Below are 21,357 nucleotides of genomic sequence, written 5' to 3' on the forward strand. Positions count from 1 at the left end.
GTACGTTAACATTCATACTTGTTAACGTTAACAGTGATATGCAGTTACATTTCTAGACAGCAACACGTCTGGTTTCGCCGTAGGTTATGGTTTAGGGTTTTGTTACGAAGTTCCAAATGCATACGTTAACCACAAAAGTATAATTTTACTTTTAGGTCTTTTTTCTTTCTGTATCCATAAATCCACAAATCCACTAGAGTCCACTTAAGCCTGAGTGATGGAAAGTTGGCCATCAGATGCTGCGACTGTGCTGACTCATCTGTGGAGAATTTGCATTACAGTTACATACTACGCATGCGCTCCAGGTGCCAGATTGCTAGCAGACCTCTACAGGCTGTATCAAAAAGGATAATCCTATTTCAAAGCACTTTAATTCTGCAGCCGTTCACCAGTAATTATCAAATCATGTACTGTTAGAAAGAGGGGATTTGTGAGTTTCACCCTGTTGCACATAGCATAACAAAAGCAGCGGCTGGAGTGACTCCAGACATGCTCACAAAAGTATGGAGCAAGCTCAACTATCAAATAGACATAAGCTGTGCTTCACGAGGGGAACACATTCATTCAAACAATTGTGAAGATTGGAAGTTTTGTATGTAAAACTATTCAACCGTATTTTTCAAATTTACCGCAAGCTTCTATGTCTATTACTTAAAAAATATACTCCTTTGAAATCAGGTGATTCTTTTTGTGTATTACGGGATGTGGAGTCTCCAGCTGTCTCTGTCCATGTCTACAGTGGAGTATAATTAAGACTTTAGACTGCAGCTGATGAGGGACTGCAGTCCTTCATCTCCATCTCTGGAGATCCTCTGTGAAGATCCTCTCTGACCTGGGAGGCCGCTCTAAGCTGCTGAAGGTGAAGCACGTGTTCCTATGCTGCTATGCTGAGTTCACGGCGGCTGCAGAGCAGAATAGCGACTACCTTCACCATAAAACAAGACCATAAAAACTGGGAGTCCATCTGCAGCACAAGCTATGAACTGGACATGCAGCCAGATTTATTGCTCAAATATTTGTCACAAAGAAACTTGCAATTAAATTTCTGCCAAGCAACCCACCTGCAGACTGTCGTTAAATAATTACCTGAACAGTCAATGCAAGTCTGAAACTTTATGCATACTGTACTGATTATGAAGACACAATAAGCTTTAAGTCTCCTAAATTCTCTAAAACCTCTTGTTAGACCCACACAGTGCAAGAATGTCAGCAAACTGCTGCGAGACGCTTCCGTCTGGAGAAAAGGTTAACGTGGAGCCTTTCAGAAAAATGTCAGCAGCTGCTTATTTCAAGCCATTCATTCCCTGACAGCGACAATCTCACAGTACACTGGACCAATCCCAAAATATGTGGTGTGTGCCCATTAATCGTAGATAAAAGTGATCATGTGGAGCGTTTTGCTCAGCTGTGTTAAAAGATGAAATGACACTGGTCCACATCTAAATCTCCAGCCGTGCTTTTTGAAAAGTGCTTCCAGTTTGCTTCAAGGTCACCTAAAACCGTCATGTAGCTAAAACTGCTCCGATCACTGTTGTCAAGGATTTTTACTTTTCTTCCCTGCCCACGCGTTGGACCTCTTAATGTCCACCCATTCCAGCTCAAGCGTACTGACTGAGTATGCTGAACCACTCTTTCACCCAGGGTTTTGGGTATTTTCTGCTTTCATGGCCAGAAATTCAGCTGAGCAACTCAGCAGAAGGCACAAGGATATCCAAGAAATGGTGCCTTTTTTTACTCTAGCTCAGCTGGGTTACACACAAAGACTCAGAGGGCCATTTCATTTATCTACCTCTCAAAGCTCACATTCCTGTTTCTGGTTTCATACTGTGCTGCTCTCAACCCAGCAGCACCACCAACCCTCCAACCAACCTCAATGTCACATTAAATGACCAAACTCGCCTGGAGGTCTCTAAGATCAAAATTTGGGGTGATCGTAGCTCAAGAGTTGGGAGTTCGCCTTGTAATCGGAAGGTTGCTGGTTCGAGCCCCTGCTTGGACAGTTTGGTTGTTGTATCCTTAGGCAAGACACTTCACCCGTTGCCTTCTGGTGGTGGTCAGCCTCTGGAAGGCTTTGGACCATTTTTTAATTCTGACAAATAATATGGCTTTGCTGTGTAGTTTATTGGACTCTCTTCTACTATATTGTGCTGGAGTTTGCTTTCTGTGTGTGTATGTGTGACAAATTAGTCGGTATTATCAGATCTGTAGTTCAAATTTGTTCCGTTCCACCCAAACTCTATTTACAACTTGTAGACCTACAGTTCTATCTAAACTGAGTGACCAGTTGTTTCTTTATCGTTTGCTAGAAAAATCGGACACAGCTGTATTGATTTATTGAAATGTACACAAATAAATAGAAATAAAATATGTAATGCAATAACAGAGTTTGAACAGTTCTAACTACCCTGGTAGTCAATATTTAGTATGACTCGTTTTATTCTTCAACACAGCCTGAACTCTCTTAGCCGAGGTTTCTTATCATTTCTTTAAGTAGACTTCAGGAATAGTTCTCCAGGCTTCTTGAAGGCTATTCAAACTCTTCTTTGGATGTTGGCTGATTTTGTTCCATTTTCTGTGTGTGTTTCATTGTGCCTTCTCTCCAGGTGTGCTTTTACTGCACTGCCAATGTGTTTGGGATCTTTGACATGCTGAAAAAATGAAGCTGTTACTAATCACACCCTTTTTAGATGAGCTTGCGTGGCGCTTGAAAATCCGGTGGCACTTTTCTGGGTTCATAATTCCATCAATTTTGACAAAATCCGCATCAACACTGGCTGAAGTAAAACTCCTGACCACCTCTGCATATTTTGATGGCCATTTGAACTAAAAATTTAAAAGCTGGGTTAATCACATGCACTTAGTTTCAGTCCAGTTGTTGTGTAATTTGGCAAGAATGGTTTCTCGACAGCCATCCTTCCACAGAGACCATTTCTGATGATGCGACTCTCATGTCCTGTATCAGATCTTTGCTGGATTTTTTCCCTTATTTTTGAAGACATGACTTTCAGATACTGTTCAAGTTATCATGTTCACAAACTTCAGTATCTATGCTGCCTACCCGCAGGGTGACGACAACACCCCATCAGCCTGTTACAGCTGAGGAGTAACAAATAATGGAGAGCCCCACACATTTAACCCTTAGTAGGAGTTGTCCCCTTTGGAGGTGATCCTGATGTTGTTGACTGACTACTGGTCATGTGAGTCGTCACATGAGTAAAGGTGTGAAAAAAGGCTCAGGACCAGCTCCAAAGCAGACAGCCCCCACTAAGGGTTAAATAACGGGACCGTTTGTGTTTAGAACTGAAGAACTCTGTTGGACGAGAGGTTAAACATGTGGATGACTGACAACCTGCACAGCCACAAGCAGTGGAAACTTGCTTTTACACTCATTTTGTCACGATTTCCAAATCATACAAAGCCTTACCTGGATAATTTCAGACCCCGTTGTGATGCATAAAGCCCTGCTGCACATTTTAAAGGCCAAGCCAATTTTACTCAGAAAACCCAGAACAATTAAGATGCAATTGGATTTTTATTTATCCACTTGATGCCGTTTGCCTCGTCAACAAGTGAACAGATATCTAAACAGACAGAGGAAGAGATTACCTGATAAAATAACTTCTCATTCATGATTACAATGAAACACTTTTAAATCATAATCTCAATTGAGCTTTGGTTTTTCAATTTCTTTCTGTGTTACTTGAAGACAATGCGTGTTGCACGACAATATCTAGGCCGTTTTGATTAAATCCTCTGGTATTAAGAACGTAAGTAAAGAAAGCACTGCCCTACAGCAGATCACTTCCCCCGATTCACTTGTGTAACAATGTTTACTGCCACATCCCTCGTAGTGTCTTATTTGCCAGGGTATGAGAAACTAGAGGCATTGTACTAGCTGCAGTTGTAGAGCTGCAGAAATGAGGAGGGCTGTAACAGCCTTTGCAAAAAGTATATTTTTCTAACCGTCCGTTGAGCAGAGGATTTGTTTGGATGTGCTCAAAGCTGCTGCACATTTTTGCCATTTTGTCATCCTGTCTCAAAAGAAACCCAGATGAGAACCAACAAATATCTGTTCAGTTGCAAAAGCCAAAAGCCAAAATGTTTGAAGTCGATATCATCCCCCGAGTGCATCAAACAACATAAGAACAAGATTTCTGTTTGCATCATGTTTGTCCTAAAAGCGTGGCGGAGTCTGTCAGTCTGCCCACGGCTTACAATATGTCTTAGAAGATAACCGTCTCCGTTATGTCTTTCTAATAGCACTTGTTCCCTCATTATGCTCTAATGAGATTTGTGAGGCAAGTTATTAATTATCAGGGCACCCGACAGAGAACATGCTGTGGCGCTGGAGAGGTTTTCCACCAAAGAACAATTTATTTCCGCTCCTGTGTTTTTGTTCTCCGTGCTGGTTCATTCCCACTTTAGAAGAAGTGACAGAAAAATGCAACGACTCAAAAAAGGACCCGGACAAAAACAACACCATTCCCTCCATCGCAGGGAGGCAGAATAACTCTTTAAACCTTGCACTTTTGTAGCGACTACAGTTGAACAATTGAATTTATTCTTTTCTGACGTTGCTCAGAGTCACAGAGCTCCTCTCTACACGCAAATGGTCTTAAAAAGCTGGAGGTGTCAGTGATGTGGAATGTCCATCCTGTACAAACCTCAGCATGTCAGGGGCAGCCCGTGAGGAGAGTTTTTCAAGGATTGTGAACATGATGATGTAGAGTCAAACTGAAGGACATTGTTAACTGTAATCACACCTCCTGCAGAGCGCTTCAAAAAGGTCATTTGCCTCTCAGACCAGGTTGTCATCCAAATTCTATCATTATATGGCTGACTGAAGCTACATTATACAACAGAGTGTAACAATTAGGCTGCGTGTGTAGAGAGAAATATGGAAAAACGAAAGAAAGAAAGAAATTCGCAAGGCTGTTTTCTCAGTCAGCCCGATCCCACACGCCTAACATGCAAACATCAACTACCGCTGAGCCACAAATTTCAACATCTACTGCGCAGGAATACGGATGTACACCACTGTTGTAATTCTCTGACACAAAAATCTTATGATTATGCAGCCAAAGATCCAAAGTACTTAAAGTTAAGGGACCGCAGGGCCTTGTTAAATGCAGGGTTAGCAGCCAAAGTTCCTCTTTCGTGCACAGCCTGTGCTTCGGATTTTCCACGGTACTCACAGCATTTTATGAGTGGTCTCGGCACAGCAGGGGCAGCACTAACTTATTTCTGTTTTGCTATCCCTGCAGTGAGAATTTAAAGAAGGTTTGAAAAGATACAGAGGTGTTTTGAAAGCACGCAAAAGTTGATTGATATGCTCATAAATGTTGTAACCATTTTGCTAACACTCATACTCGTCACAGAAAGCAAAAGGAAATTGTTGCACTTTTGGGTTGCATGTGGCTCGCAGGACAATGTAAGACTAGGAATAGCCAAACAAGATACCCCCCAAAAAGATAGCCAGCTGTTTTGATAGTCACAAGCTTTATTGCTTGTTTCTTTTATTCTGAGCCAAAAGTTGTCATTTGAACTCTCGTAAGAGATCACTTGCTTCTTGTTGATCTCTGGTGCATTACATGTGTAATGCGCACAGTAGAAAGGATAGTTTAATACTGGTGAATCCAATTGAAATAATAAATTCATAATTTAAGAAAAAGAATGAAAGACAGAATACATGTGTGCAGATGAGATGGAGGCAGGTGTAACAGTGCACATGAAAGTGGATGAGTCTAAATACCAGGGTTCAATATGCAAAGCTACATACTGTGCACAAGAGAGAGGAAGAAGGGAGCCTATGCAGGGTGGGATAGGTGGAGATAAGTGTTAGGGGTGAAAGTAGCAAGAGTGAAAGATCTCTAGATGCTAGTGAGACGTGCAGTGATGTATGGTTTGGAGGTTTGGCTCTGACAAAAGTACAGGAGGTCGAGCTGGAGGTGGCAGAGGTGAAAATGTTAAGATTTTCATTGGGAGTGACCATTTAGAAAGGTGCACATCAGAGGGACAGCTCAGGTCAAGCGATCTGGAGACTAAGTTCGAGAAGCAAGGGTGAGATGGTTTGGACATGTGCAGAGGAGAGAGTGGACACACTGCCAAGCAGGAGAAACGAGGACGACCACATGCAGAGGGCTGGTGTCGAACAGGGTGAGATGCAGGCTTGTTTCTTCCTGTTAGTGATGTTTTTGTTAATATTACAACAAGCTCCCATGTTAGACGATGAAACCTGTGAAACCACAGATGTATTAAGGAGACCTGGATACTGGCAGCCACTCGTTTAAATAAAAATTGCTTCTCTGGTGCATGAGCAAAGAATGACTTTATAACTTGTGTGATTTCCTCTGCACTGCACAGCCCACTACATATTCTCAGAATGCTGCATAGCCGACAGCATGCGGTGGGCATGCAGTGACATTGGGAGCTGAACTCAAAACCAGACGTTTCTTGTCTCTGGGGAAGCAATGCATATCTATATAGTATCGACTGCCTACAGTTTTATAGTTACCTCATTTGCAATAATGGTCCAAAGGGAAAAAGCTTATTTTGGCTGCAGGGCTTTTGCTTTGTTATAATACTGCAAGTGGCAACTGGGGAAATGCCAGTGGCTGTTGATGCACTATCCAGCTGTGTTAAGACTGTATGTAAAAGATGGAAATGTCACTGCGTTATCACCCGCTGCTTTGTGGAGCACGATTTTGAGGACTCGGGTTTCGGATGTTGGCCATTGTTATCTTGTTCTCTTACATCTGGAAAAGACCATATATGAAGAATGTGGACTACTACTTTATCAGCTAATGCTAGCAAGCTGTCCTGCAAGATCCATCCAAACAGTATGAGTCTCCCTCACTGGTGTGGATACTGGGAACTAGTCCAAACATTTAAATATATTTATATATATGTATATATATATATATATATATATTTCTCTGGCAAACATGCTTATTTATTTCCTCACACCATCACGAGGTAAAATAAGAGGCCAGCCACCCCAGTTTAGCTTGAGCGTGCTCTTCTTCCTCAAAGCCAATAAATACACCTTACAGGATTTGTGTGTGTGCTTTACACCCAAATAGATCACTAAAACATAAACAGCTTGCTGGCACTTCATGTACTCAGGTTGTAAGTCACGCACTTGAAAAGTGTCTCTTCCACTCCCCTTCAGAGTAATATACCACACATACCGAGGAGGAAGCAGGCAGCCACTCTCCACTCATGATAAGCTATTGTTTACTGTCATTCCTGCCTGTGGCACCTTAACCGACATACACTCCATATCACCCATCAGGCTTAAATCACACCTAGATAGCACCAATCTGTCTCATCCCAAAGGTCCTAAGATGTGTGTTAAGGTGGAAAACTGCTCACTACGGCACACTAAGCCAAGAAAAATGAGAGATGGTGGACCAGAGCATCCCAGAGGATTATTCCAGACACAGTTACGCAGGATCAGATATTTCTTGGCTTGATGAAATGCTTCTTTTGCTTTGGTTAAAAGTACAGTGTTTAAAATCTCACCACTAGATGTCAGTAGATTGCAGATTGAAGTCAAATGAATTCTGTTTTTTTACCCCTCCTATTTCAAGTGCTTAGCCGTGGCTAGCTACGGTGGCTGCTGTAGGACAAACATGTTTCAGTCATCCAAGAGCGATCAAAAACATTAAATCTACACTAAGTCCAGCCACTTAGCATTTCCTATGATGGCTGTGGGTGGCCATTCTTTGACTGTTTGTGTATAAAAACACTTTAGTGCACAACATATTTTAGTATATTTGAATAATATCGAGAATAAATTCTGCAATAAATCAGAAATAAAAAATGGATATGTGTCAATCAAACATTTTGCTGTATTTTAGGTTTTTAACCACGAGTGACATTAAAAATGTCTGACCGCCATTTATCTTTATTCCGTGTACGCTGTATAGCTCAGCTGTCGAGTGAGAGCGTCCACATCTGTTTACTCTGGAGGAGGCTGTGAAACCTTGTGAGAGGAGTCTAACACAGATTGATGAGTCAGTGAAGCTCATGTCTATCTGACAACAGCAATATTGAGGTTTATAATCAGAACCTGTGGCAATACCTGGAATAATTATGTGCGATTTTGTGTGTTAGAGCTCTAATTTAGGCTGAGAAGATGAAGCTTGGATACTTGAGGGTGCATGGGAGTTTGCCCAACCAGTCTACATGTGTTTTGTGGACTTGGAGAAGGCATTTGACCGTGTCCCTCGGGGTGTCCTGTGGGAGGTGTTGCGGGAGTATGGGGTGTCTGGCCCATTGCTACGGGCCATTCGATCCCTATACAGCCGTTGCAAGAGCTTGGTTCGCTTTGCCGGCAATAAGTCGGACTCGTTCCCGGTGGGTGATGGGCTCCGCCAGGGCTGCCCTTTGTCTCCGGTTCTGTTCATAATTTTTATGGACAGGATTTCTAGGCGCAGCCAAGTGGCGGAGGGCTTTCGCTTTGGTGGCCTCAGAATCTCATCTCTGATTTTTGCGGATGATGTGGTTCTGTTGGCTTCATCGGGTGGGGGCCTCCAGCTCGCACTGGAACGGTTCGCAGCCGAGTGTGAAGCAGCGGGAATGAGGATCAGCACCTCCAAATCTGAGGCCATGGTTCTCAGCCGGAAAAGGGTGGAGTGCCCACTCCGGGTCGGGGATGAGTTCCTGCCCCAAGTGGAGGAGTTCAAGTATCTCGGGGTCTTGTTCGCGAGTGATGGGAGAAGGGACCCGGAGATCGACAGACGGATTGGGGCTGCAGCTGCAGTAATGCAGACGCTGCACCGGTCCGTCGTGGTGAAGAGGAAGCTGAGTGTAAAAGCGAAGCTCTCAATTTACCGGTCGATCTACGTCCCTACCCTCACCTATGGCCACGAGCTGTAGGTAGTGACCGAAAGAACGAGATCGCGGATACAAGCGGCAGAAATGAGCTTCCTCCGAAGGGTGGCTGGCCTCTCCCTTAGAGATAGGGTGAGAAGTTCGGCCATCCGGGAGGGGCTCAGAGTAGAGCCGCTGCTGCTCCACATCGAAAGGAGCCAGCTGAGGTGGTTCGGGCATCTGACAAGGATGCCCCCTGGGCGCCTCCTGGGTGAGGTGTTCCAGGCATGTCCCACCGGGAGGAGGCCCCGGGGCAGACCCAGGACACGCTGGAGAGATTATATCTCTCGGCTAGCTTAGGAACGCCTTGGTGTTCCCCCGGATAAGCTGGAGGAGGTGGCTGGGGAGAGGGAGGTCTGGGCCTCTTTGCTTAGGCTGCTGCCCCCGCGACCCGGCCCCGGATAAGCGGAAGAAAATGGATGGATGGATGGATGGATGGATGGATGGATGGATGGATGGAAGATGAAGCTTGGGCTGAGGAGGAAGAGCGTGAGGTTTTATTCCGATTTTAGTCAGGTGGCATTTTCTCTTTGCTTTGCATTTTTCTGTCTTTGGTGAAAGGGACAATAAAACATCAGTATGATCCTTCATATCTTGAGTCTGGATGTGCAGACACAAATTAAAATTTGCATCCACAGCATAAGCGTACCACCTACGTGGCTGGTTCCTATCCATATACATAAAACATGATTAGGTGGAACGGTCACTGTATTGAAGATGGCAGGTCAAACCAGAGCCCGCTGCTATGTATTTTTAATGGATTAATTAATTGGTTATGAGAATGAATCCATTTTTTGGGAAGATATAATCACACAGTAATATTGAATATATGAAAACTACATTTTTTCTATTAAATAACCTCAAAATAACCACTGATTGTACTTTTTATGTATCCACCATCTCTCCTCTGCACATGTCCAAAACAGTGCATCCTTGCCGCTCTAACTTTGTCTCCAAACCGCTCAACCTGAGCCGTCGCTCTGATGCGATGTACTCATTTCCAGTCCTGTCAATGCTGCTCACTCCTACTGAAAATCTTCGCTGTCCTCATATACACAGCGCACCACCCTTGCATACCTCTGTGCCACCTCTGACTTCCTCATTCAGTGCCAGAGTTCCTCTCGTGACACCCTATCACATACTTTCTGTATACCCACTGAGACATAGTGCAACTCCTGACCTTCTCTGTACTTCTCCATCATCGCTCTCAAAGCAAACATCACATCTGCGGTGCTGTTTCTCTGCATGAAGCCGCGCTGCTGCTCACTCTTCTTAACGGAGCTCCAGCAACTCTTTCCCATTTCTTCATATCTTCTTTCATAGTATGGCTCATCAGCTTTATCCCTCTGTAGTTACTGCTGTTCCACACATCACCCATTGTTCTTGAAAATTTCTAAAAAAAATATTCACATTTTTTGCGAGGACTCGAAGCATGGTAACTAAAAGAAATTCTTGTTAATTAAATTAAAAAGAGAAACCCCTCAAAAAAACAAGAGTCTCTAAACCTGTAGGTGGTTACGAGTCCTTAAATAGTTCCTGCAGAGTTTGTTTTCCCCTTTCTCTTCAGCATTTTGTTCTCACGCCCACTCTCCTTTCATCATTACCACTGGATGTTGCTTGTTTTAGGGCAAACTGCCAAAAGCTTGCTGAAAAACAAACAACTTCTCAACGGCTTACCATGTGCAATTTCCCTCTTTTCTATAAACTCTAACGCTACTGTAGGTTGCCACTTAGTGTTAGTATTTTAATTTAGGAAAATTTAAGCCCGTGCATGTGACCGATGCATAATGCATTTGCTTCAGTGAGTTCAAGTTAATCCGTGGGATCATTTGAATATGTAAATAATAGTGGCTCAGGCCCAAGTGGGATTGAGAGGTGTGTTTTATTAGAAGCAGGCCTGTGAGTGCTCTCTCTGTAGTTTCTCTCATCCATGCATATCCAGGGAGAGATCTTGGAAAAAGAAAAACCTGTCAGAGCTGAGATCTCCCCACAGCCTGCCTATAAGCCTGCCTATAAGCCTCGGTCCCCAGGTACACACCTAAACCCTCTGGATTACCAGTGGCAAGATCAAAAGTGCCAAATCTTGAATGCTACATTTTTTTTAAAAAGCAATCAAGATGGTTGATGGTCATCTTCTTCAAAGCGCTTCAAGGATTAAGCGCAACAAGGGAGGGTGATTGAAGTCCAGCGGGCCACATATTCCTGCATATCTGTCCAAATCGGCCAGGATGCTGATGTTTGCCAAACGCAATGTCAACAGACTGTTCAAGAGGTCTTTGACTATCGTTAAGTGTGATGCTGTCAGATTTCCATGTATGAAAGAAAGCACAAATAAAAAAAACCACAAGTGTTCAGAAAGATGAGCTTAACGTATATATTGAAAGAGAAAATAAAGTCAAATCGGGTCAATGTCAAGTTTTTTTTTTTTTTTTAATGAAAGCAAACTTCTGTAGCTGGTCACACAACCTTTTGGTTCAATGAGGGATTTAGAAGACCGGTGTGGAAATCTATACCTGAATTAACTACTGCTCTTCCCTTCCCACTTGACCCTCCCCCGTCGTCTCCTTGAAAAGTGCTGTATCGCTCGCAGTGCTTTTTTACTGATTGATTGATTTTATTCGATTTTTTTGAGGTCCTGTTCTGACCAGACTTCAAACACGGAGAGAACGCTCCAAAAAAATGTACGCCAAAAATGCTGACTTTAATTTGATTACATGTAAATCTCCCATGTAATGTTGTTACATAACTACAATGTCAAACATTACATTTAATGTTAATGAAATGAACTTGATTGGTATACATTCTCACAACACTTTCTCCTTATTAATTTTTAGAATGTTTGATTTTATGTATCTTTTAGTTACATTTTACTCAAAACTGGATTATAGATGGCAGACAGTTGGTGTCGTAAACCACGAGTTCCCACCCCAGACACCTTAACGCCCACTCACATCCTGGGCCATCTGACCTCAGGAATTCACATGATAAGGTGGGGCCAGGTTTCACAATGAGCTCACCTGAAACCCTGGCTGATTGGGACCCACACCCAGTTTCACACCTTGGCTCAGGCGATTAGAGGATCATCACGGGGTCCTTTTGTCCCTCTGTGGGGGGACACTCCCACTAGGCTTAAATCTGGGACTCCCCACCATTTGACCTTAGAACTGAAGAAGCTTCTCGGATGAGAGGTGAAACGTCTTCAAGCAACTTAAAGAAGTCCAGACACTTTTCTTTGCAAGCTCCTTTGACTACGATGACCTGGATGACTGAAACCTTCACAGACATATGTTTTTGTTTGTTTGTTTGTCCTTTTCATGTGTAAAGTTGGTTTACTTTGAAACAAGTATATCCTCTAACAGTTAATCATGCAAAATTTTAATTTGATATAATTACAATTACAATAAACCTAATTAATGTATTGAATGAGAGAGTATAAAGTTAGGAAGACTCTCCCTGAGCCTGGTCCTGCCGGAGGTTTCTTCCTGTTAAAATTCAGTATTTCCTTCCCAGTGTCGCTAAATGTTTGCTCGCAGGGGGTCATATGATTGTTGGTGTTTTCTCTGTATTATTGTAGGACCTTTATCTTACAATATAAAACATCTTGAGGTGACTGTTGTTGGGATTTGGCACTATATAAAGAAAAAAAATGGAAGAGAAGTGAATATGACTGAATATTGTGCTGATCCGTGTGTGTCGAGGTGACGCAGCATATATATGTTGTGTACTACAATCATAGAAATTGTGTATTACTTCTATAACATGTGCTATAAATATCCCTCTCACTGAATGTCTCTAACCACACACACTGTCATGAAGACAGCTGGGCAAAGACTGTGTGTAATTGCCAGTAGAAGAAAAGCTGTCACAGTTTGAGGTTCGCTCACGTCCTGTTAAATCTTCATTTAGCGTCGCCTTCACTCTGACTTCTTTAAACCCCTGATCTGTAAGCCCCAGCTGTCCTCTGAGTAATGAGAAACAGGGAAAGCCCAAGGGGAGCGTGCTGGTCCTCATGATAACCCAGTGATTGAAATGGAAGGCACTGTATACATATTGTATTACTAGAACTAATGTTAAGGAGCTTTGGACAAATTGGCGTGTGAAATATTGGTCTATATGGTAATGGTGGCTGTGAGATACATTTTCCTTCAGAAAACAGAGTGTAAGCAGGCTTGCTTTCTGCTGTATGATGTATTGCTTTCATTATTTTGCCATCCAGAGCAAATGAAAATCCTGTAATCATTTCTGAGTTTGGACTGTTGGAAGTCCTTTCACCTTCACAGGCAACAGTGGAGAGAATCAAACAAGCTGAACATTTTTGTGGCGACTTCCCCGCTTTGATTTTCTTCTACGATACATCGGCATCACAAAAAAGGGCTTGCTATTAGCAAAAGAAACACAGTGCAGGTGGTTACATTACCACTGACCTTTAGTAACACTGTGCAGTCCTAGCAAAGGACAAACAAAAAGTTAAGTGGGTCCAACTTAATGATTGCCCCAGTTTCCAATGAGGCACCACAAAGGAGCATCTCTAGTGGGCATACATAGGCCAGGCCACCTAGCAAAAGTCTAGAGACTGTGTACAAAATGTGTAAAGATGTGCTATGTTTGCATATTTTCAGTGAATCAGGTGCAAAATGTTTAAAAGTTGACCTTGGTGTAAGGTTAAGTCCACAGGGTTATTGAGAATATGGTGATTATTTTGTGTGTTATGTATTTTTATTGTGTAGTGGTGTAGATTAGCCATGAAACTCGCTATTAGCAGCTAAAGCTAATTCACCGTTCCGTGTGGAGACCACGTGACTCTGTGGTAATTGTTTATATGTACCTAACTGTAACCACAATAGCTTTTGCTCATTTTGATTTCATGTATTTGTTGTTTTGAGATCAAAACAGGCCACTGACTGTAATGCAGTGCACCTAGAATAAGTCAGGAGACTGTGCAATGACGTGCCATGTCTGTATATTTCCAGATCATGGAGTAAAGACAGACTCATAAAGCCACACTGGTTTTATTTAATTTTAATCCAAATGTGCAGCACTTACAATGCAATCACATAATGTCAGTCAGTTCAAAATCATCCCAGCGCTCTTATTGCACTCTCAGTCGATGGCACGAGTACGCTCATTGAAAATATTTGCATATTGTGAGTCTGTGAATAAACTACAAACACGATTAGATTTGTGAGCCAGTGTGGCTGATGAACACAAAAACCTAAAAACACAAAAGCTGTCCTTCAATTTGAAGCATTCTCAAAGATGACAATAGGAGAGGCCGCGAGCCGTGAAATGAATGAGGAATCGCTTCTGTTGTCACTATTTGTTTACTAGTTTCAATATTTAGCCCGTCCAAGTGACTCACGCTCATCTACTGTATCACCACGGACTTCATTTATAGCTCACTCATTAGGCACGGTGGAAATGAATCAGGGCCACAATTTTAAAATCAGGCGACTCTTCTGTGCTGTGCAAAGCGGCCTCGGGGCACCGATATAGCAGTTCCTTGAACTGGAAGGCCATTAGGTACATACACGAGGAGCAGGGACAACAAGGACACAGTGTCACTGAAATGCAAAGCAACTGAAACCATTATGTAAGTGGAGAGTGTCATGAAGGTCATCCCAGCTTATTTACCTGTGCCACTAATGAGCTCACAAGGTAACAGGTTCTGTAATACTGACGTTTGTTTCAGCTGTAGGCAGCGAGTCCGACGGTTTTCACCTACAGCAGGGCAACGACTCAGAGGCTGTCATGCCTTTCGTCCAAGACTGAAAGCTCTCAGCGGCTATAACTTGGATTGTAAAGACATTCATGATCCACTAAATGGGGCAAAATTACATGTGACTGCAATAACCAAATAATGCTCATAGGTGTGGTGGGGTTTATGGGTGATTTACAAAAGCTAAACTGTTTTGTAGTCAGTTCATTTCGATATCAAGCACAGAAAATAGGACTTTTTTGCACTAAATATGGCTTAATTAGCACGCAATTACATGTCATAAAGGAAATCACAGAAATACACATGCAACAGGGTCAGTTGCAAAAGATTTCACATCTCTTACATGCATGTTTATCACTGTACACTCTCTATAAACACAAGCTGTCCTTTTCCCCCAGTTTGGTTCAATGAACAGTAATAATGTTGCTAATCTTGTCCTGCAGTGCTACTGTGACACTCACATTTTTAGGTTTTGAATGACTTTAACGACTTTTAGGATTACTGCCTGGATTCTGGTCCAGACATCAGTCCCCTAATTATGATTTGATTTTTTGAAGCATTTCAGATGGTTGGCATGGTGATGCAGTGGTTAGCACTTGCACTTCCCAGCGAGAAGGTTCTGGGCTTGAACCTCCTGGAAAGCTGATGTCTTCCTGTTTGGAGCTGCGTCTCCTCTCTGTACCTGCATTGGTTTCTCTCCACAATCCAAAGACCATGGTCCTTTCATCCATGTTCTTCTGCTGTGTTGTGTCATTGTTTAGAGCTTAGTTCGTATATTTCCACTGCAATCCAAAGGATTTATTAGCATGTGTGGTCAGAGGCTGAAAAAGTTGTGAACATTCACAAAAAGCAGAAGCTAGTGGCACATGTCCAAAACGGCTGTTTGTAAAACTAGAACTACTTGCAAAGGTAAATTTTTGGCACATTAACAAATGAAACAATCACCTTATGAGTTCAGGCAAAAATCAGCGTCTGAATATAAAATTGTAAATGTAAAAAAATATATTTCCCACATGTTTGAAAGGACCTCTCGTGTCCAACACCAAGCCCGAGCTCGATGGTGCTGCATGCTCCACCTGTGGAAGTCAGAAAGAATTCAGTGTAATCACTCGCCAGCCACCAGTTTTTCCTGGTCAGATGAGGATTGCCATCCTATTTTTACACTAGTGTGACTGAGGCCCAAGACTTAAAAGTAGTAATTGAAACCATAAACTTGTCTGGAGATTGTTTGCTGAGATCAAAGATCAGGAGAGTCCCGCTGATCAATCAGATATCCTTTTTGTTACCACAGGATTGGCCATTACAAAGCATCCTCCATTTTTTACATACAGTCAATACAGGCAACATCTCAGCTTGCACTTTGGGTTAAACGACTTTGTGTAAACACTGTGGAGCCATGATTTTCCATTACTATCCCTCTAAAATTAATCCTCTGGCAAATGTAGGAGCTTGTTAAGATTCCAATGTCAGATATTAGTGGGGAGACAGATCAATACTGGGAGCATGATCTGCACTCTCACACAGACTCGGTCTGCTCTAAGTTTAGGAAGAGAGGAGTATGATCCTATGCATTAAAGGAATAGCATTGATCTGACATGAACCAGAGGGTGATTGGGTGAAGTAGACTTGACCCATTTATTTCTGAGGATGAATCTTGGTAAAAATCGTTCTGTTCAACGCTGAACGCAGTGACCATTAAGATATGTTAATTTTCAGTGTCCTCTCAAAGAAAATGCCATTAACTGGCACCGCACAGCATTAGAGGCCATTTGGCTGAGGCTAAGATTATGAAACAGATACGCACAGAAACTCATTCCAGCTGCAAGCAAACTAATCCGCGGAGAAAAAACTTCCCCTTCTTTCAAATGTTTTTTTTTTACATTTTAAGAAAACCACATATAATACTTAGAAATATTAGATGAGAATATTCTGTACCCGTGATAGAAAGACTGTTGCACATATTGATTTTGTGTTATTTCTTAGTGTGTAGCTGGAGGTGTACTGGTTTGTTTTTCCTGATCTGAGCGGTGATGGCGTCCTCCAGAACGCCTCATAACTTTTACCACTTCCACTTCTGGGATCAAACCTTTAGGACAATCATTTTCACCTTTGCAAACCTAAATGTAAATATAAACATGAAAATATTACCTTGGATGGCTTTTTTTTAAAATAATAATTCAGAATGAATAATCATAGATCTTAATCTAATTTTCCAAAGTAAGTTAAAGAACAGTTTGTAGAAAATGAGGAGAAAGGTGCACAGCTTTTGTTTTCAGTCTCTTAACCACACGAAGGCAGATAATTTTACTTTATAATTAAAAAGAAAAATTCAGCTACCGCTCCATATAGGCCTATCTGTACAAAATCCAAACAAGTAACACAGATGCGTGAAAAAAAACGAGCCCTGATGGTTCTTCAGAGGTTTCCCTGTTTATGTGTACGACCGCACAAAACATGGTTTCCACACAAGCACGGCTAGTCAAACGAGAAATTAGCAGCAGCTAGTGGAGCGAGCTTCTCGGCGGCTCCTCGTTAAAGTTCAGGTTTACGCAGCAGAGACTGACATCCATTTAGCCGCTTTAGTCAGTAACGAAAGTCAAAATGATGAGAAGTACTGGCATTATATTAAATACCTCATCCGGTGTGTTTGCGGTATTTCTAAAATATTCATTAATCTTTTTTATGCAGTTTGCATACAAAAAACCCAAACAGCTCAGGCTGTGGGTGATTTAATTTCGGTGGCTTCAGGTTTTGCTTAATTTCAATATCAAGCTGAACAAATTTTCATTTGCGACAAATGAAACAGATACAGTAACCATGTCTAAATTCCTTTTTCTGTAGGGAAACGGACTATTCCCATTCCCTCTGAGGTTTGTGTTTAGTGATAGGGCTGAATCAATACGAGCGCGTTAATGAAAAGCTCTGTGAGCGCTGTCATTATGAAAAAGCAAAGGGGTTTGTCTAAACCCAGCACAGTTCCCTAGTTACAGTTTTCGATTTTCTGCTCTTGCAGAGTGAGAGATTAAAAAGTCCCCCCCAAATTGTTTCATACCGACTTCAGATGAACTCTCACTCTTTTCCCGTCTTCTCTGTCAGACAGGTGACAGGAGACCTGCTGTGAAGGACAAGTTGCAGCGCTCTTTACTCCCAGCGGGTCTTCCTTATCTTTAATTCTTATTTATTTACATGTTAAAGGGTTGAACAGCGCACGTGCAACAACAGAGCGCCTTTAAGCTAACATGCCACGTGCTGATGCAACTAGACTGCAATAACAGGTAATGCATTTGTCTTATTTCTTTGAGACAAATGCCAGATTTATCTCAAATAAGCTCCTGCCTGCACGTCAGATCATCAGCCTCTTGCCCACCGCAACAAATTCACTCTATATTAGACACTCGAGCAGTTTTAACACAGCCCAATAAACTTTGGATATTAATAATAAAGTTGTGCTCGAGCAGATTTTTAATCAGCGTGCCAAAGCTTAAGCTTTCAAAGCACTTTGATTGTCAAAGACTTACCCATGCCTGAGGAAATACATTTTTTCTCACAGATGATGACTGTTGATAAAAAGTAACTTTATTTGTGTAACATTTGATCTAAATACTGTCCCAGTGCAGTTATAACTTCCTCTTTTATGAACAAGGAGAACCTCCTCTCAGTGCAACCTTTACTTTTAGCTGCTCCTCCTCCGCTGTCACATCTCGCCTTATCAATCATCACGCAAAGTAAGCAATACTAATGGGCTCCGCCAGCAATTGTCCTCAATCAAACGTGTATGAATAGACATGAATGAAGTCTGTGTGAATGCATATCAGCAGACGATGAGGGAACAGAGGCCATGTAGGTCAATGATATTGATTTCTAAAAGGGCTGGCTCGTGGAATTTGGCAGAGTGGCAGACACTCAGGAGGAAAGGGGAGCGTGATCTTTTATCTAAAAGGGTAAATGGGTCATGGCATCATGGGACGGTCTAATCGGGCACCCTGAAGTGTCGCGCAAGGACGGTGGGAACAGCGGCGTGAAGAGGGTCGTGAATCAGAGCATTAGAGGAGGGCGCGAAGGCGAGGGAACCTGAGCAAGAAAACCCAAGGGCCAAATAACAGAAACTCCTTATGTGGCCCAAGAATATTTATTTAGATTAATTAGTGTAATTACTCTTATAATTTTGTAATTAGTAGTATTACTCTAGCTGCTAAAGTTGAGCTGTCCGTGTGAATCATAGGTGTAGACTGAAAGTTCCCTCTGAATGATCGGCTCACACCCATGCTGGATATATACCCACACACACACACACACACACACACACACACACACACACACACACACACACACACACACAGACACACACACACACACACACACACCACTGTTATGATTTATTTCACCAATGGAGAAGTCAGAAGGAAAAAAAGGTGGACATCCTATATTAGGACATGTTTTCTGAAGTCTGAGAGGCTGAAATTGATGTAATTACTGTTTTTCTCATTTTAAAATAATGTTAATCAGACTTGGTAAAATAACTGTAATATGAGAGTACAGAAAGTTTGGAACCCACTGCTGAGCTGTTAAACCCAAAGATTGATAAAGTACACTTGGTGGGTAAAGAATGCAGGAAATAAAGGAGGACCCCTGCCCTCCTGGTTAAAGGAAGATAACTGTGCAGGCTCACAAAGGTCTTGTTTCTTATCCTTAATTTTTGTCAGGGGTTCTTTACAAACATCTCAGAGAGGAGTTCGGAGATTCAAGCCAGTAAACTGCAGGTGACTAGTTGGCTGCTTTAACCTCCAGTAGTCCACCAGTTATTTCTAGCTGCACACCCAAACAGCAGGCTACAACAAGCCCTCAGCCTCACCAGCATTATTTTACTTGTCCATGCATGGGGAATGTGGGCGCGTTTTCTTTAATAAGTAACAAAAAATGGACCTGAAAATGCATAAAGGGGAATTGTTGGAAGTCCAGAAAGCATTAGAAGAGAAGAAGGTGGAAAGGATGGAAATGAATTCAAAAATGGCAGACACTGAACTGACAGAGGAAAAGATTAAAAAAGCACTCAAACATCTGTAAAGGTAAGAAAAAGCAGCAAAGACGCAGCAGAAAAGATCTGGAGAAGAAAGCCAAGAACATGAGCTGCATCTAGATTGGCAACAGAAACGAATCTCCCAGTTTCCTCATCCCCTCTTCTCTCTTCTATCCCTGCACACTTCCAACCTCATCTCCCCTTTTCCCCCACCTCACCTTGATTCGGACTCCTTCTCTCCTTCATCCCTCTTTCCTCACGTTTGAAAGTCATTATAATGTTCCTCATGGCTAACTGATAAAACCAATCAGTCTGCATTTCTGCATGTTTATGATGTTTGTTATTAGTCTTTTTTAGATTTCACATAATGGAAAATCTAAAAAAAAAAAAAAAAAAAAAAAAAGTATGTAGACACCTCCATGTGATTTAATAGCAGAACAACCTTTAGCAATTACTTCAACAAGTTAAAGTAATAATCTCGTGTATGACTTTATCAGTCTCTCACATCTATGTGGAGACATTCAGTCCTACTCTTCTTTACAACTGTGCTTTAACAGCAGCTAGAATATTCCAGCGGGCTTTGACTGGGTCACTGCAACATCTTGTTTCTTTTCTTTTTCAGCCATTCTGCTTTAGATTTGCTTCTGTGCTTGTGATCATTGTCCTGTTGCATGACACAATTTTAGCCGAGCTTTAGCTGTTGGACACATTTGACTCTAGAACACTTTGATATACAGAGGAGTCCATGGCCGACTCAGGGACTGCACGGTGCCCGGGTCCTGTGGCTGCAAAACGAGCCCAAATCATCATCCCGCCACCGCCGTGCCTGATGGTGGATATGAGGTGTTTGGAGCTCGCCAAGTGTGACGCTGTGCATTATGGGCAAACATCTCCACTTTTGTCACATCTGCCTAAAGCACACTGTTCCAGAGGTCTTGTGGTTTGTTGTGATGTAGCAAACCCAAGCTGTGCTGCCTTGTTCTTGCATGAGAAGAAACAGCCTCCTGGGAATCCTTCCAAACAAACCATACTTGTTCAGCCTTATTCTAATTGTGCATTCACGAACTTTATCATCTAACACGCTGAGACCCGTTGAGTAATCACTAATATTAAAATCATATCAGTAATTCTGCACTAATTGGATTAATTATTTAAAAATGCTTAATCGTATTTAATCATTTGAAGGATATTTTTTTACTGGGTCATTACTTTGTTTTGCACTGCTCAGTGGTTGAACACTAAATCAGTAAAGGCAGGGGGGATTGATGCTTGTAGAGAACTAGCATGTTGCTGATAGCCACGGCTACACCAGGAGAAGTGATAGTGATAGTTTGCTCTTTCCCTGTTGAATGTTTGGGTGACATGGCAAGATTATACAGATGACATCTAGTGTACAGTTGGATCTGGAAATGTTTGGACAGTGACAGACTTTTCATAGTTTCTCTGAGCCGCCAGCATAAATTTTAAATGAAAAGCATAATCCGAGGCATACATCACCTGTAAAACACTAGTGTGGAAGTAGCGTATCGCTAGCACAGCTCAATGAATCCTTAAGTGTACGCGGGTAAACTTTCAGCCAAACGCAGCAGTGTTTACTTGAAGATGCTTTATTGCACAGATAAGACAATGACCCAAAACATATTGCAATACCAACATAGGAGCGTCTGAAAGCTGAAGGTCAGGAAGTGGAAAAAATTCTGTAATGGCTGAATCACTGACCCGATCTTAATCCAACCAAGACACATTT

The sequence above is a fragment of the Perissodus microlepis genome, chromosome 22, assembly GCF_051167445.1.
Source record: "Perissodus microlepis isolate ML-2025 ecotype Zambia chromosome 22, ASM5116744v1, whole genome shotgun sequence".
In the NCBI taxonomy this organism is placed as follows: domain Eukaryota; kingdom Metazoa; phylum Chordata; class Actinopteri; order Cichliformes; family Cichlidae; genus Perissodus; species Perissodus microlepis.